The following is an 8,123-nucleotide window of genomic DNA, read 5'->3' as shown; positions in this document are numbered from 1 at the left end:
AAACCACAAGGTGGAATCCTCCCTCCCCCCTGCACAACTTTTAAAGATACAAAAGACTTCTTGGAGGCTGGGCCTGGCAACCAAGAGGTCTTCTATGTCTTTAAAAGTTGTGCAGGACGAAGGGAGAATCCCACCTTGTGGCTTTTCCCATTACAGGGTTGCAAGGACACCTGCACTTGGCTGACTTTCTCTTCTCCTAAAGATACAGGATCAGGCCAAGAACCTGGCAGCCCTATTTGACCGTCAGTTGGTTCTCCCTGCTTTATGAGTTTTGCATGGAGAGGGGAAGCATCGGATTAAAGTGTCTACAAACCCCTAGAGATACAGAACTGGAGATGTTTTTACCTTCCCTTTTCGGATTAAAACAGCATGTTTTTTCTTCGGAGACTGTTCATATACCAGTAGTGAAGTCATTCCCCAAGTGGGATGATTATGTAGCCCAAAAGGGAACTATCAACAGGCTTGGGGAAACCCATGGTTTACAGAAGTACAAATTATCTTGCAGGGGTAGGGAGAGTTTATGAGGATTTACTATGTTCTGTGCTTGTGTATGGGCAAAATGCTGCTTGGGTGTTGGGCCAAAAATACAGAAGACCAGGACTGAGTGTAGACAGAGGGGATAGAATGGAGTATCCTGGATAAGGATATGGATGCCTCAGTGATATCATTCATTAAAAGCATTCCACCGCAGATTTTGTTGCAGGTCTAATGTATCTCAGTTTCTGTTCTAATGTAGATGTTGTAATCCCAATATCCTGCTATAAATTAGCAGGTGCAGCAGCTGTTCTGTACAGAGCTCTGCACATTTATCAGTGCAATAGATTATTGGTGCTACTGGCTTCCCTCCCCCCCCCAGTGTAAATTTAGACACAGCCTTCCCCATCTTTGGGGGCTGTAGTACAAAACATCTGGAAGGCACCAGGTTGGGGAAGGCTGATTTTGACAATAGGCCTAAGTTTCTTTCGTTTTTCAAATAATACTCTTTTCTCATGAGTTTCCTCCCTTATTTCTGTCCCAGTTTGTTTTGCAAATTTAATTACAGAATCTTCCCATCAATTTGTAAAAATGTTTCTGTGAAGATAATGTGCTTTAATTTCCAAAAGGATAGCTGTGCCAGCCTCTTGCACTGAAACAAAAGAGACTGTTGTGGCACATTAAAGAGTACAATTCTTGACATGGGCATTTGATTACGTGAACTTTCTAGCACATGAAAGCTTGTGCCATAAATAACAGATTGCTGTGGCACCTTATTTATTTTATTATTTGACTTATATCCCACCCTTCCTCCCAGCAGGAGCCCAGGGCAGCCTTACTGTGCAAGCTTATACGTGTCTACTCAAAAGTAAATCTCAGTGAGTTGAATTGGGCTTGCTCCCAAGGAAGTGGGGAAAAGATAGCAACCTCAACATAAAAGCTAACAAATTCATTATGGCACAAGCTTTTGTGGACTCTGGCCTTCAGAGTGCCTCAAAAATTCTTTGCTGTGCTTTACTTCATTTGCATATTCTCCTTATCTCCCTTTCGGTCATATTTTCCCCCTTCCCTTCTCCTTTCCATGTAGTACGATCCTTTCTGGCAACATATTTTAAGCCCTACACAAATATGTTAACTAATCAGATCAATTCTCCTGTGTTGCGTGTGTTGTTTACGTGGTGACAAGCAACCGAGCTCAACAGGGCTTCCTTCCAAGAAAGACTGCACTCTCAGCTTGCAAAGTGCGTATTCGACCTCAGCACAGCACAGACTTGGGACTGCAAAACTGGGTTTGCAGGTTAATGGGTTATGTGTGACAGACAGGGCGTGTGGAAGGCGCATATTACCCGAATTCAATTCATCTCCCCCCCCCGTCCTTTTAGGCGAACATTCCGCGTCCTGCGCGCAGGCGCTGTGGTTGTAATAAGGCTCGCCACACTCCCTCCTTCGCGGTCCTCTCCTGCTTTTTTCCGGCCCCTCTTTCTCTGCCGACTTTCCCGTCGCTCCCCTGTTGGGACCAGGAGCCCGGAATCCTGGCAGCAAGAGGCTCGTTACGGGAAGCCCCTCCTTTTCCGTCTGGCCCGCCCGCTGCCGTTGACGTCACCGCCCTGCCTACCAATGGCGGCGCGAGTGAGGCGCTCGAGCAAGCGGAGTGAGCCATTAGTCAAGGAGATGAATGCGTCGGCCAAGCGTACCAGAGCTTACGGGGTGCGGGGGAGGGGAGATCGCTGCTGCAACCGTGGTTCTGAGGGACTGGCAGGGAGGACGATGGTCTGAGGCCTGCCTGCGAGCATTGTGGAAGTAGCGCGTGAGGAGGTGAGTGGCTGAGGGAGGGACACCGGTCGCGGCGTTGCCCCTCTTACCGGTCCTTCGCGTGAGCCTTTTGCCCTCTTCGAGGGGAAGCCGCCTGTGGCAGCAGCCGGGCCAGGCCGAAAGGGAAACTTGGCAGCTGCCCTCGAACAGGGAAAAAAGAAAACAACCCTTTTCCCACTCTTCCTCCTCCTCCGCGGTCAGTTCTTGTCCTTGGTAGGCTGTGGGGAACGAAGGCGGCTCTGTAAGCCCGCCTCCCTCCGACTCGGGGTCTCGGGCGGCGCCTCTGAACCGACTCGCTTCCAGCCGTCCTTTTGATTTAGGTATTAGACCGCTTTTCGACCGTCTCCCTGCGAAAGCTCCTCGCCGTTTTTTTTTAAACCCTTTTAAAGTCCTACTTAGCGCGCGCGCGCCCACCCGTGCCTCAGCCGTCCCCGCTACTTGGCGTTACCCCTTATAGCATAACCCCCCATATGCTGTCTGTGTCTTCTAGGTGCAGCCAGGGTGGCAAAAGGGTGAGATGGCCGCGCGCTCTTTACTGCGTGTGTGAAGAGGGGAGTTCTGATCGGCACTCCAGTCTGCCTTGTAGTCAACCGAGTCAGGGAGTGGTAGTTCTTTCTGGACCAAATGATACATATATATGGGATATGAAGGTCAATTGGCGTGAAGGAATGCTCTGTTGCATTTGGTGTGGAGGACCTGAGCTGTTTCTCGTGCCCATTTTCGTCCCCCGTTTCAACCTCCGTGATGCTGTGTGAGCAAGATAAGCCACTTGCTCATGGTCACGTCAGAAACGGGCATAGGTTCTTTTCTGGATCTCTTCCTGCCTCCACTGTGCTGCCTGACTGACCCTGATCCCTCTCCTACTAATCCTCTCTCGAATGCTGATTAGCTTACTGAGGATCCTGTATTGTCCTGGCAGAAGCTGAACCACATCCCTGTGTTCTAGGTCTCATGGTGTTGATGGTAAACTTGTGTTTAAGACGGGGCAGCCAACATGGTGCCCTCCCACCCATCTATGTTGAGGGATTTTATTTTTTTTTCCATATGGAATATCCATTCAGCTCTGGGAACCTTTACCAACAGTCGAGAGTGGCAGAGCTTTAGCTTTGTACCACGCCTGTATCATCTCTAAATCAGGGGTTCCAAAACTATGGTCTGTGGATCACCAGTGGCCCATGAGCTTTCTTCAGGTAGTCTGCATCTTGTTCACATTAAATACTCGTTTTGATTTTAATTGTATTTTTGTTGGTTCTTTTATCATTTTTTATCATATTACAATCTGAATTCTACAGAATGCAAATTGTGATACAGTAAAATACAATATAAGAAATGATAATGTTATTTGTTATTTAATTTTATTTATTATGTTATTTGTTATTTAATTTTTGTAAAATGTATTGCTTTTATTGTATTTTTATACCTGTGTTTATATTTCTTTGTAAGTCACCTTGAGGGCCTTTGGCCGAAAGGCAGGGTGGTGGTGGTGGTAATAATAATAATAATAATAAATTAATAATAATAATAATAATAAATTAATAATAATAATAATAATGAATTAATAATAATAATAAATTAATAATAATAATAAAGAAATAGAAGAACCAATAAAAATACAATTAAAAACCATACAGCATCTAGCTGTATTACAATTGCTACAACAGGCAGAAAAATCATTGTCTGCCAAGAACATCAGCAATTTTCAAGTAGTCCATGGGGGGAAACGTTTGGGAGCCGCTGATCTAAATCATCTTTGTACTCATGTCTGTATCTTATAGCTGCACTTGTTTAGATTCATCCCTTTTTTTTCTTCCTTTCCTACCATTGCTCTCTTTCTTTGCTCTCTTACTTTGTACAGATTTAGACTGTAAGCATCTTGGAGCAGGGAGCAGTCTAGTTTTGGTTATGCTGCTGTGTAAAGTGCAGTTGATGGCACACTATAAACAGTAGTAATAATATGCACTGTAATAACACATCGTTTATATTAAATAGTAATATTTGGGGGTCAAGCTAAAATACATAGTGGGGTAGGTTTTGTTGTTATGTGCTCCAAGTAGACCACGACTTATGGCGATCCTATGAATCGGCGACCTCCAAGAGCATCTGTCATGAACCACCCTGATCAGATCTTGTAAGTTCAGGTCTGTGGCTTCCTTGATGGAATCAGTCCATCTCTTGTTTGGCCTTCCTCTTTTTCTACTCCCTTCTGTTTTTCCCAGCATTATTATCTTTTCTAGTGAATCACGTCTTCTCATGATGTGTCCAAAGTATGGTAACCTCAGTTTCATCATTTTAGCTTCTAGTGATAGTTCTGGTTTAATTTGTTCTAACACCCAATTATTTTGCTCTTATCCGCTTTTTTCACTGTCCCAACTTTCCCATCCCTACATAGAGATCGGAAATACCATGGTCTGAATGATCCTGACTTTAGTGTTCAGTGATACATCTTTGCATTTGAGGACCTTTTCTAGTTCTCTCACAGCTGCCCTCCCCAGTCCTAGCCTTCTTCTGATTTCTTGACTATGGTCTCCATTTAGGTTAATGACTGTGCCAAGGTATTGATAATCCTTGGCAAGTTCAATGTCCTCATTGTCAACTGTAAAGTTACATAAATCTGTTGTCATTACTTTAGTCTTTTTGACGTTCAGCTGTAGTCCTGCTTTTGTGCTTTCCTCTTTAACTTTCATCAGCATCCATTTCAAATCATTACTGGTTTCTGCTGGTAGTATGGTATCGTCTACATATCTTAAATTATTGATATTTCTCCCTCCATTTTTCACACCTCCTTCATCTTGGTCCAATCCTGCTTTCCGCATGATATGTTCTGCGTATAGATTAAATAAATAGGGTGATAAAAATACACCCCTGTCTCACACCCTTTCCGATGGGAAACCAATGGGTTTCTCCATATTCCGTCCTTATAGTAGCCTCTTGTCCAGAGTATAGGTTGCACATCAAGACAATCAGATGCTGTGGCACCCCCATTTCTTTTAAAGCATTCCATAGTTTTTCATGATCTACACAGTCAAAGGCTTTGCTGTAATCTATAAAGCACAGGGTGATTTTCTTAAATTCCTCGCTCCGTTCCATTCTCCAATGTATGTTTGCGATATGATCTCTGGTGTCTCTTCCCTTTCTAAATCCAGCTTGGACGTCTTGACATTTCTTGCTCCATGTATGGTAAGAGCCTTTGTTGTAGAATCTTGAGCATTACTTTGCTTGCATGGGATATTAAGGCAATAATTTGATAATTACTGCATTCCCTGGGATCCCCTTTCTTTGGAATTGGGATGAATATGGAACGCTTCCAGTCTGTCGGCCATTGTTTAGTTTTCCATATTTCTTGACAGGGCTGTGGAGTCGGTACACCAAACCTTCAACTCCAACTCCTCTATTTTTCTACTGTCCGACTCCAACTCCACCCAAAATTGCTTCTTGTCAATCAAAATTTATTTGGAAGTCGGAGTCGGTACATTTCTACCGACTCCTCCCAAAATTGCTTCCGACTCCACCCAAAATTGCTTCCGACTCCACGACTCCAGCTTCGAATCCACAGCCCTGTTTCTTGACAGATTTTTGTCAAAATTTGGACAGATTCAGTCTCAGTAACTTATAGCAACTCTATTGGTATGCCATCTATTCCTGGTGATTTGTTTCTTCCAAGTATTTTAAGAGCAGCTTTCACCTCACATTCTAAAATTTCTGGTTCTTTATCATACGGTTCCTCCGTGAATGAATCTGTCATCCTGGCATCTCTTTTATACAGTTCTTCAGTGTATTGCTTCCATCTTCCTTTTATTTCATCTCGGTCAGTCAATGTGTTCCCCTGTTGATTATTCAACATCCCTACTCGTGGTTTAAATGTCCCTTTCATTTCTCTAATCTTTTGGAAGAGGGCTTTTGTTCTACCCTTTTTGTTGTCCTCTTTTATTTCTATACAGTAACTATTTTATTTATTTATTTATTTATTTATTTCATTTCATTTCATTTTTAAACCGCCCATAGCGAATAGCTCTCTGGGCGGTGAACAAAACAAGATTAAAATACAATATTACAATAAAATTACAATAAAATCAGCAACAAGTTAAACGAAAAAAAAATTAAATGAAACACATTTCATATTATTGTAATAGTTCTCTTTGTCCCTACATACTAGTCACTGTATTGTTGCATTTAGGGTTCTGACTGTGTTTCTGTCTTGTTTTGCTTTTGCTTTCCTTCTCTCTTTAACCATTTTAAGAGTTTCTTCAGTCATCCATTCAGGTTTTTCTCTCTTTTTAACTAGAGGTATTGTCTTTTTGCATTCCACCCTGATAACGTCTCTGACTTCATTCCAAAGTTCTTCTGGTTCTCTGTCAACTAAGTTTAAAGCCTCAAACCTGTTCCTTATTTGATTTTTATATGCTTCTGGGATGTTATTTAAATTGTGTTTTGGCATTATGATTGTTTTGTTGGTCTTCTTTAGCTTTACTCTGATTTTCGATATGACCAGTTCATTTGGCTCTAATTCATCCAAGTTGATACCTCTGTTGAAAGGCAGACCATGATGTCTCTCAATATTGTCTCCACTGTACGTTTCTGAGCTTGGCATATGTGTACGTTCCCAAGGAAGGTAGGGTCATCAGTGTGCCTGATAGGGGGTTTTCCACAGAGTTGGCTATGTGCTACTTGTCTACAGTAGTGCGTTAACATCGTTTCCCTTTATGTGCCATTTTTGTTCTTTTGCCAAATTTGAGTAGCATGCTGATAACATCTTGTCGTACAGGAGAGTGGTGAGAGTTTTCTGGTATGTGTCTCCTTTAGGCTGCTTTCACACTGCATTTTATTCTGTTGATTTATTACCTGGTAATTTGCACATTATATTTGATGTTTCATACGACGTACAAGCTGGCTCCAGAATTCTAGTGGAATGTAGTGCAAGTTTAATGCAAATTTCCATGATAAATGATACCAGAAATAATCCGTTAGCAAGGCTGCTTTCACATGTGGGGCTTATTGCATTAGTTTAACAGATTTAAATGGTAGCACTTCTGTCTCGATTTCTAAAATCCCTTTCACACTGCAATACCTGTTGCATTAAGGAACAGCAGTTTTTTCAGCCGATATACTAGCATTTCGCTCAACTGTCACATGGCTTGTTTTTGTTACTCACCCATTATACACATGCACACTGTTCCCCACTGTGTAGGAGGTCTAATATCTTGTCCCATCGCCATGCCAGCCCTCTCCCTTTAGGATCTGACTTTTAAAATTATTTTAGTTGTACTGGCATGGGTGTGTGTAGGAAATGCTGCTGCTATCTGCACCAATGCCAGAATACCAGTACAATTTTCGTCAGGCAAAAAAAACCCTGCGCTACTACAGGGAGAGGAAGCACTGCATGCTGGGATGCCTGTCACATGAGTGGCTGCAGCTAGTGAAAAACTCCTGCGATCTTCTGGGTTACCAGCCTTGCTAAAAGATTATTTCTGGTATTGTTTATCATGGAAATTTGCACTAAACTTGCACAACATTCCACTAGAGTCCTGGAGCTAGCTTGTACATCCTGTGAAAGATCAAATATAATGCACAAATTACCAGGTAAGAGATAGACAGAACAATGGAATAAAGTGCACTGTGAAAGCAACCTAAGGCTGGGAACCCAGAACCTCCAAATTGTAAGATAGACCTGGATTGTTTGTCACATTAAATTGAGAGCCAGTGTGATGTAGTGGTTAGAGTGTTGGATTAGGGCCTGGGAGACCAGGGTTCGAATCCCAACTCAGCCATGAAGCTCACTAGATGACTTTTGGCCAATCACTGCTTCTCAACCTGATCTACCTCACAGGATTGTTGTGGGG

At 42.7% G+C, this 8,123-nt stretch overlaps 1 protein-coding gene across 1 annotated transcript in view; it reads left to right on the top strand.

Annotated features, from left to right (window-relative positions):
* Window positions 1-2,002: 2,002 nt before the first annotated feature.
* The window catches only part of IL6ST (interleukin 6 cytokine family signal transducer), a 64,367-nt gene continuing 58,246 nt past the window's right edge, over window positions 2,003-8,123 (top strand). Inside the window, exon 1 of the mRNA XM_061618217.1 lies at window positions 2,003-2,289. The gene's annotated coding sequence lies outside the window, so the exon portion shown is untranslated. The remainder of the gene's footprint in view (window positions 2,290-8,123) is intronic.

Source organism: Rhineura floridana, chromosome 1, assembly GCF_030035675.1.
Source record: "Rhineura floridana isolate rRhiFlo1 chromosome 1, rRhiFlo1.hap2, whole genome shotgun sequence".
NCBI lineage: Eukaryota > Metazoa > Chordata > Lepidosauria > Squamata > Rhineuridae > Rhineura > Rhineura floridana.
Note: the sequence above shows the minus strand (reverse complement) of the source record. Positions and strands in the feature narration are given on the sequence as shown.